This window comes from Pinus tabuliformis, chromosome 1_1 (genome assembly GCF_031772625.1).
Source record: "Pinus tabuliformis cultivar Carrire ecotype Pingquan chromosome 1_1, CPIR1, whole genome shotgun sequence".
NCBI lineage: Eukaryota > Viridiplantae > Streptophyta > Pinopsida > Pinales > Pinaceae > Pinus > Pinus tabuliformis.
The window spans coordinates 589,910,571-589,921,522 of NC_142297.1; the positions used below are offsets into that span (position 1 = coordinate 589,910,571).

General features: G+C 38.1%; 1 pseudogene; it reads left to right on the top strand.

The window, feature by feature from the left end:
* Positions 1-7,424: 7,424 nt before the first annotated feature.
* LOC149214636 (26S proteasome non-ATPase regulatory subunit 8 homolog A pseudogene) lies at positions 7,425-7,823 on the top strand (annotated as a pseudogene).
* Positions 7,824-10,952: the final 3,129 nt, after the last annotated feature.

The window sequence follows — 10,952 nt, forward strand, 5'->3', positions numbered from 1 at the left end:
TGGCAAAGGAACCTGAAAGATGCATTCACTCTTGGATTTAGAGTTGAAGGTCTCTATCAGTTTGGAGGAAGTATGTTGGGAGAAATGTCTTGCGATTCTTCTCTTCAATCCAAATTATGGCACCAAAGATTTTCTCACTTTCATTACAAAGTCTTACCTGATGTAAGGAATATGGTCACTGGTATGCTTGTATTAATCTTAGATCATGAAGATGTGTGTCAGGGTTGTGCAAATGGAAAACACACAAGGGGATCATTCCCCTCAAGTCAAAGTCAAACTACCGATATTATTCAATTGATCCATTCTGATCTATCAGGTATGTTTCCTGTAACATCTTTGGAAAAATATTTGTACTATGTAGTTTTTGTGGATGACTTGTCTCGCAAAACATGGATCTATTTCTCAAAGAAGGAGGATAAGGTTTTCAAATGGTTCCACTCTTTCAAAACATTGGTTGAGAATTAAACAAGGAGGAAGATCAAAATATTGAGGGCCGATAAAGGAACCGAATATAAGTCAAATGAATTCAATGACTATTTTAGAGAAGTTGGCATTAAGAGGGAGACCACTACTATATATAGTCAGGAGAAAAATGGAGTTGCTAAAAGAAAGAATCGAACTATCATAGAAGCTACCCATCCCATGCTTCATGGCTAAGTCCTACCGAATTTCTTATGGGGAGAAGCTACCAACACCACTTTGTATGTTCAAAATAGATGCCTGCACCAAGCATTGGACCTCACGATGCTCGAAGAATTTTTTACCAATAAGAAACCTGATGTTTCTCATTTTAGAATTTTTTTTTGTCCCATATATTTTCATGTGTCGAAAGAGAAAATAAACAAGATAGATGCATCTCGGAAGAATGGGACATTTGTGGGCTACAATGAAATTTCAAAGGCATATAGAATCTATGTACCTAGTCAAAGAGAAGTGGAAATAAATCATGATGTCACTTTCGATGAAGATTATTCCCTTAGGGAAGTCCAAGATCTTCCTGTCCCTAGGAAGGACAATGATGATGATGTATGAAAGAAGGATGAACCTTTAACCGATGACTCGATGCCCGATGTTAAATGTTCGATGGATCCCATTGATCCAACCCCTAGTGAGCCCTCTACTTCGAGAAAAAGACCTTTGCGGTTCAAATATACTCTTGAATATGTTGAGAAACATATTGCACCAAGGGGGACATTTTGTGAAATCAAGAAGCCGAACAGGTACCAAAGGTACTTAGCTTCCATGAGTACCATTGTACAATTTGAGCCATGTACATTCGAAGAAGCTATGAAACACCAAGTATGTAAGGATGCAATGAATGAGGAATATGAATCAATCATGAAGAATGATGTCTGGGATGTGGTTCCCAGACCCAAGGACAACTCAGTGGTCACTTCAAAATGGCTTTACAAAATCAAACATGGAGTTGATGGGAGTGTTGAAAAGTTCAAGGCTAGATTTGTTGCTCGAGGCTTCTCTCAAAACGAAGGAGTATACTATGATGAGATATTCGCACCAATTTCCCAACATACCACCATCTGTTCTATCATAGCCCTTGCTACTGCGCAAGGTTGGAGCCTACAGCAAATGGATGTCAAAATTTCCTTCTTGCATGGCTCTCTTAAAGAGGAAGTCTATGTAGAACAACCCGAGGGGTTCGAATTTCAATATCGTAAGTCACATGTATGCACGTTGAATAAATCCATCTATGGGTTGAAGCAAGTCCCTAAGGTTTGGTACGATAGGACTGATATTTATCTTATGAAGCTAGTATTTACAAGGAGCGATGATGACCTAAACCTATACTTCAAGGTTGAAAATGATAGGCCTCTCATTCTGGTCCCTTATGTGGATGATCTATTTTTGACAGGTGATGATCCTTTCATTCATCAATGCAAGAGGGATTTGGCTTCCGAATTCGAGATGAAGGACCTAGGACTGATGCACTACTTCGTAGGACTAGAGGTTAGGCAAAAGGGAAGTGAGATTTTCCTTTCTCAAGGAAAATATATTGTGAAGCTGCTTAAGAGATGTGGGATGGTGGGTTGCAAGTTCATCTCTACTCCGATGGAACTCAACTTCAAGAAGCTATGTGGAAGTATTGTTGGACCTGGATTAGTAAACCCTTTTTTGTATCGTCAACTTGTGGGGGCTCTGATGTTCTTGGTAAACTCATGTCTCGACATACGCTTCGTTGTGAACACATTAAGTCAATTTATGGTCGAGTCTCATCACATTCATTGGATTTCTGCTAAGAATCACTTGAGATATCTTTGGGGCACAATCTACTATGGATTGAGATTCATTTCCGTGAATTTCAGGTTACATGAATACACAAATGCTGATTGGGCTGCCAGTGTGGTGGATTGTAAGAGAACATATGGGTGTTGCTTCTCTTTTGGGGTTTGCTTCAATATCTTGGATGAGAAGGAAGCAGAAATCAGTTGCTTTAAGTACCGCTAAGGCCGAATATATTGTTGTGAGTATGGCTTGTTGTGAAGTTGTTTGGTTGAGGAGGCTCTTCAGTGAGCTATTTGAGTATGTGCTTGATACCACCATGATATTCTGCAATAACTAGAGTGTTATTCACCTTTCAAAGAATCCCATGTTCCACGACCATTCCAAGCACATTTATATTAGGTACCACTCTATCCTGGATAGGGTACATTAGGGAGAAATTAGGCTCTAACACATAAGGACAGACGAGCAGGTCACGGAGATTCTCAAAAGGCCCTTGGGGAAGGTCAAATTATTAACCTTCTAAGAGAGACTTGGAGTCGTGGAAAGACCCTCCTATGCGTTGGACACTGATCTCTAGGATCTCTTGGGGGATTAGGGTACTTCTTGGAGCTATGAAAAACCATAGGGTGAGTGGTTCACCTTCCCCTAGTGGTGCACTATGTACACAGTGAGTGGATCACCTTCCCTTGTGATACCCCATGATGGTAGACATGTGCGTAGGGTGAGTGGTTCACCTTCCCCTGTGATAACCCATGATGGTTGACATGTGTATAGGGTGAGTGGTTCACCTTCCCCTACGATTGCAGACACATGTATGTAGGGTGAGTGGTTCACCTTCCCCTATGATTGGCATATCCATAGGATGAGTGGTTCACCTTCTCCTATGGCATATGAGTAGGATGAGTGGTTCACCTTCTCTTGCCAATGCCCCAACGTACATCCTACCCATGGAGTTCGAGATTCATGGGAAGTACCTCTCATCTAACCAATGAGTTGGGAAAAGTGGTTAGGGACCATAGCACTACCGATGGGTGCATCGTGTGCTACTGTATTCCCTATGACTAGGATGAATGGTGTTCAAAAACTTGATTTGGGATCATGGAATAATTTTTGTCAATGGAGAGTGGTAAGGTCTTGTGACTCACTCTCAATCACTTCTTCTTCATTATTACTTCATGGTTTAGCATAGCAGAGTAGAGAACAGCATTGATGACAAAGATGGTACATGATGACAAGATGGCATGATGATGACAGATGGATTGGTAGGTGGAATTCTCCCTATTTGAGAGGGAGTGTTAAAATTGGCAACTAGGGCCAAATCCCACCTTGGGACAACTCATATGATGGAGATGATTATTTCATTGGATTTCTATTTTCAAGATGTCAAGGTTTGGTATAAAGATCATCTCATTTGGACAAGCAGAAGTAGAATTTTGAATTTATTCTCTCTCATGCACAAATTGTTAAGGTCGGCCTCGGCATAATGTAGGTTCATGAAGCCCAATAGATGTGTCCTTTCAGCCTTGTCAAATTGTATAAATAGGAGTGACCTCTCTCCTCATTTGGACATCATATCACTCATCATTTCTTCTCTCTCCAAATATGATTGGTTCGTACAACTTGAAGATCAACTCTCTCTCTCACACGTGTGGATGGAAGGATGATTTTTTGGGTCAAATTGCAGGTCGAATTTCAAAGTTTCAGGACAACGTTGACCAAGGATTCATTGACCAAGTTTGAATGCATTTTCTAGGGAAAAATTTAGATCTGTTGAGGTTGCATTTATTGGCATATGAATTGAGATGTTTGGATATTTGACCATCATTGACTTCAAGTTGACTTCTATTTTGACCACAGAAAATCACAACAGATTTTCTCTCTCCTTTGGACAAGTTTCACCGAGTTGTTTTGGGCAGCGTTTGACCTCCTCTTTAGGCTGAGTTTGATGAAGGAGGACTGAGCTACATTGGTGAAGTGTTGTTGTTGTTTTGACTAGTGTTGAATTTTTGGTTAGGGCTGAAATCGAGTGCAATTGACTGTAGAATTTTACAGGGCTGATTTGACAGTGTATTGGGCAAGTGAATTTGGTTTTTAAACTCTCTCTCCTTGTTGAACTATTGAATAATAATAAGAATATTTGATCAGGGTTTTCCCCACATTGGTTTTTCCTTGGCATCTACCAAATTTGGTGTCCTCTTGTCTTGGCTTGTTTTCTACATATGATTTTATGTTCTATATGCATTTACTGTGAATGTGATTAAGTTAATGTGGTTGCTACTAGAAATTATTGGAAATTGTCATTGGGCTGCTAAAGGAAAATTGAAGTAAATTATGCTAAGCATAGAACATACCATTGTTATTTAAAATTAATAGTATCTTTATCCATTTATCTATCTATGGTTGGGTGATAGCTCTATACTATAGTACTTATATAGAGAATGCAACGGAATTCGATGGCATATTAAAGGATAAATGTTGTCACAGGTGTTCTATAAATTTTAGTCATCATACCATTGTTGATAGAAGTAATGATGGGGGAAACATGTTATCTTACACCTTCAACTTGTTCTATCCCATGTTAATTGGCTCATTTCTAGTCAAGTATGAATTGGTTGTTTATTCAATAGGCTCAGAACCTTCAATAACTTACCGATTTGGGGGTTTGGACAACTTAGTGAAGGCTACAAATATATGCTATGCCATTGATCCATTAATGCCCAAGGGAAGTATATGTCACATGTTGGATTTTAATAAGTTTTAAACACATACATGGCAGCAACATAGTATGAATGATAAGCATGAGAGTGCATCTATTATTGACATGATATACATTTATAGTACATGGTGTGACCCTTGGATTCATATTCCAAGTGGTCTCTTGGACTCCCTTTGGCTGTTCATCTTCCACACCAACTCTTAGAGGATTAGGTGTCCAACATTCCCCCCCTTAATTGGAAGGGTTATGTATGAGTCCAAGAAGAGAGTTGTAATACAAAATGTGAAAAACCATGCATGATAGCACTAGGTTAAATGTGCTCTCTGAAATGTTGGTAAAAGGGGGGTGGTTTAAGGATGACCATCAACACTGGAATGCTTAGTGCATTTCTGGGAACTCTTCCAAGTCTGGCATGAAGCTCAGGTCTTCTACTAGAGGAAGTGCTCTTGATGTTTTGAAGAGGGAAACCTTCAACCATGAAAGGGAGGTCTCACATCGCATAAAAAGGGAGAACCTCAAGCTGAAAAGGGAGGTCTCAACTTGTGATGGTTTAAGGATGACCAAAAAATATGGAATGATTAATGAAATTCCTAGAACTCTTCCAAAACTGGCAAGAAGATGAAGTCTTCTGTTAGAGGAAGTGTCCCTAATTATTTGAAGAGGTATCACCGATTGAAGGCATGCTCATGGGCATCTTTGTCTTTGGCTACAACTCTGAATCTCGTATGGCTGGTTGTGGCTCAGGCTCACTTGATGTGGCTTTGAAGCTTGTAGATGACCATCATTTCCCCCCCGTCAGATATAAGGTGAGAAGATGAAGAGATCTCAATTGCAATACTTTTCATTAATTGAGAACAAATTGAGTTATATGAGCGAAATATCTTCTTGGCTATTGAAGCGTACTGCCAAGAAGTGATCCATCCAAGATGAATCTTTGTTCTTACAAGAGGTTTTCTTTTTGAGAATCTATCTGAAGAATGAGTATGCTGACCACAATTCTTACACGAATGAATATCAAAATAGTGATCTTTCATATGGCCAATTTGGTCACAGTGTTGGCATTTCGCAATATGTTGTTGTTGTTGTGGATGAGGAGCAGAATCTGGAATAGCTGAAGGTGAACTGTCGTGAAGGAATCCAACACTTTGAAACTAGATGGGCTTTGAGAAATCTAAAATATGAAACGACACATCCTTGTCATATCCAAGACCAGTTATGTGCTTGTTGTGGACAAGATCTTCTCAAGGTCTAATGAATGGCTTATTGTAGATTTGATTGGCAGAGGGGTAGCATAAGGTATTGTGCATAGATAATAAAATATAGTTACGCACAAACAATACCAGCACTTCACCTTACTCAAAACTTATTTACGGTAGGTCGGACTAATTTCAATTGCATTCCTCTATCTCCTTTATAACATGCACCAACTTCAAGGCTCCAACCATCGCTCATGGCCTTCAACTAGATCTAACGCAATTCAATTTTCAACGTACATAGAAGCATCACCGTTCAATGCTCATACCATAAATTACTCATGGAAATAGAGTTGTAATTGACATAAAAATGTTATAACTGCAGAGATAATGCCCTAACCAACGTTCTAACAAGTGTTTAATCAATGCACAGTCTTCCTAAATGATCCAGACCAATGTATGCACAACATTCAACCGAGAGAACAATTAGGCATACTAAGAAATATATCATATAGCCTGTGTCAATTCAGTGTTCTAAGGTCTACACATCGAGCTTCATGGTGAAGCTCCCTATTCATAGCTTTGGGTGGTAGGCCCTGGCTTTGGTGTGCCTGATTAATGATAATGGGATTGAAACAAAAGCGCTCCTGATGTATAAGCTAATGAATAAAGGGTTTCAAGTTAGTGGGTTTCAGAATGCATGCTTAAATAGGTACAAAGGCACACTGGACAGCCACAGACAAGCGTGGGGCTAGTAACTTGTACTACCTTTTCTTGGATGCCCAAGAGACAATGTGTGCTTGAAGACTAGAGACTAATTTGATGAGTGTGAGAGTTTCCCAAGGATTTATGGGCCTCAGACAAGAGTGAACATGAAAACAAGTTGGAAGAGACTAATGTACAAGGACAAGAGCCAATGTTATGTTTCAGGATTTGGAAAACGCTTTTTTTTCCTGGTGAATTTTGGGATATTTGGCAAGCCAAGATTATTCCTATCATGCTAAGATTGTAACGCTTGCCCTAGCAAAGAAGGAAAATAGGCTAGGTTAATTATTTCTTCAAAAGTCCACTTTTGCTATTTTTTAGACTTTAATTCCTAACTCAAATCCGGCTGATAGAGCATGCAAAATTGCAGATCTGAGTGGCAGACGGGCAGCACAAATTTGGTTGGCAAAGGGGGAGACCCATCAAAGGGCATCTGTAAATACAACTGTAGTGTCAAGGATATTCAGAGAAAGACTATTGCAACATGATGAATGAGATACCTGCGTTGCATGCCTAAGAGGGACTTCTTGCAGCTGAAGCCATATTACACAGATACAAGAGATCTTATTCCACCATCTGCTCAGGAATATCCAATCCTGGGGCTCAATTTACTGCGTCTTCTAGTGCAAAATAGAATTGCAGAATTTCACACAGAGCTGGAGCTCCTTTCACCTGAGGCACTTGAGAATCCATGCATTAAGCATGTTGTTGAATTAGAGAAATCATTCATGGAAGGTGCCTATAATCGTGTTCTCAGTGCTCAGCAAGCAGTCCCGCACGAAACTTATGTTTATTTCATGGACCTTCATGCAAAAACTGTCAGAGATGAAATCACAGGCTGCAGTGAGAAGGCATATTATCACTATAGGATGCTAAGCAAATCTCATGATGATTATCAACAAAATTGAAGTGCTCATTCCACCAACAAAGAAACTACCACACTCATTCCACCAGCAGAGAAACTACCGTGGACAACACTGAGGAGGTTTCAGGCCTAACATATTAACAAAGAGATGACCACCGACATACTATTCGAGTAGGCACAAAAACTAAGAGGTAAATAAATGCAATGTAGGAAGCACTAACACTAAAGGAAAAAAGTTACTACGTGAAAATGTGAGCAGAGATTGCGGCTAGAATTTAGCTGAGAAAACATTCATGTGAGCAAAGATTGTAGCTATAATTTAGCTAAGAAAACATTCATGAAAAACAGAATTAATGGCAGAACTGACCTGCATAGGAAGGCCATAAAACAAGTGGCTCAAATATGAGCAAGCCAGGATATCACCTGCTCTGATACGATGTTAAACACATACATGGCAACAACAGAGTATGAATGATGAGAGTGCATCTATTATTGACATGATATACATTTATAGTACATGGTGTGACGCTTGGATTCATATTCCAAGTGGTCTCTTGGACTCCCTTTAGCTGTTTAGCTTCCACACCAACCCTTAGGTGTCCAACTGTAAGTACATTATCTAATAGGTGGCATATATTTCCACGCACATTAATGGATCAATGGTATAATATATATTGGTTGTCCTTGTTGAACAACGAGATTGCTTTCAATCATATATTACTATCCATATAAAATTTGCAGGTAATAGACAATTCGCAAGGGATGCCAACATCATTTTCATGATCAATTAGTAAAGATAGAATTAATGATTGAGTGATTTAATTAGAGGCATATGGAAGATTTGACAAGTCCTTAAAGTTTGTGAATGCCACTACCTGGGGTTAGATTTATGTCAGCTCCTGGTGGACTGATGTGCCTGGTTTTATGTTTTATTGGGATCTAGGCCCGATGGCCCAGACACTATTTATTGATATTTATGGTTATGTACCCAAGTGGCTAAGTCTTGGTACTTCTCGATTTTGGTTTTAAACCAGCTGGATTTTGATCTTGATTGAGGTGACCTATACTTTTTAATACAATATCATTTACAAGCAACATTTTATCCCAAAAAGGAGAATCTATCTTTTCCAAGTTTGATGAATTTGATGAAATACAACCACAAAATCAATGGCTTATTCAATATTTTCCCCATTTTTTCCCAAGTAAACAAAATGGGCATTATAAAGGAGAGAAGAATGGAACCTACAACTCCTTGGGGAGGTAATCATGCTTCATGGATAGATCCATTTCATTCTTGATGTGCTGATTACAAGCATCCTTGACCTCGAGGGAAATGATTAAGTGCCTCTCGAATGTCCAAGCTAACATTTTGATCATAAAGATCCTCTTACCGAAAACCTTCAAGAAACCAACTGAAAATAGCCAAATTAGTGTACGAAATGAGCTAGGGCCAAGAGAAGGTAATGAATGTAAAATACCATATTTTGTAAGGTGGTTTCCCACAACATTGCACTATGAAATGGTCACCCAATCGAAAGCCTTCTTCCATACATTGTATAGATTTTCCTTAATCATTTGATTCCATGCCACTTCTAATTCAATTTTCTTTGCCCTCCTTTGTCCTACCTAGATTTCATAGGTTTCAAAGCAATAAACCATTTAAATCCCACTCTTCTTCATCCTACCTGGTTTTCGTTAGTTTCAAAGCACTAAACCATTTAAATCCTTATATCCTTTGAAAGCATGATGTCACTTTTTATATCATAGGGTGATATCTTATAATTATGATATTATAAAAAGTCATAAATAACCCCCATAATTTTGTAATGCAATTGATCTTGTGGTCCACTCAGGTCAAATGGTTAGTCATTGGTTTTATAGGTATAAATGGTTCTATTTTCCATCACATTATATATTTTGCTGATATATATATATATATATATATATATATATATATATATATATATATATATATATATATATATATATATATATTGTAGGGTAAATTTTGTATTACTTTTTAAATAAGGGTGTATATGAAAATGCTAAATGATTTAGGCTAGTGTTTCACTAAAAAGACCGAAATATAATCAAAATTTCACTTTTTGTAGAGAGGCATATTATAACAGCCCAAAACAAAATAAACATGTAATTAATTAGATTAATCAAGCAATTTACAATGAATATGCAATTATCAACTAATTAACATCAAAGTTCAAAACTATAAGTAGAGACACTTACCCGTGATTTCAGTTGACGTCTGCTAGCTGCAACAAGGTTTTGGGGACGACTCTCCACCCAACTGTAGGCTCAGTTGCACAAAATCTTGCTACAACTGGCCACCCCCGAGCCCTCAATCAACATAAGACTACCAGGGAATCCCTTGTCTTGGAACACTATTCTCCCAGGAGAATGAATGATAGAATCTTGGAATGATGGAATGCCAGAATGCCTCTCATCTTCCTCATCATCTATTAAATAGAGCAAACATTGGAAGGGGAACCACATGCACACACTTCATGTGTCTACATGCAACTTTATTGTTTTCTTATTTTATTTCTTTTGTTTTTACTTTTTGATAGCTTTACTGATTTTTGCTGCTTTCTTGTTTTATTTCTTTTCATATTTATTTAGAGCTTTAGTATTGTTATTTATTTTATTATTATTCATTATTTATTTACTATTACTATTTATTTATTTATTATTTATTATTTATTTTCTTGTATTTTAATATTATATCATTTATTTATTTTATTATTATTATTATTATTATTATTATTATTTATTATTAAGGGACATTACATACTTCCCCACTTTAAGGAACTTCGTTCCGAAGTTAAGTTGAATTATTTATTATTTATTATTAAGGGACAAATTTACATTTATTTTGTTATTTATTACTTCATATAACATTCCCGGCACCCTCTGCTGAACTAGTATAACCAACAGACATTGAAAGTTTCACAACACCTGGTAAATCCCAAGGAATCTCTGTCTTTTTTCCCACTTTCGGAATCAAGCATAAGCCTTCCACTTTCGAAATCAGGCATGAGCCTCCTTGGCCTATATCCTAGTCCAAGGCTGGCCCCAAGGATCACGCCTGACTCAGACCTCGTCTGCCCCAAGGCAGGCATCTGGTACGGTACTCAATGACTCCAGGCATCTCGCAAGG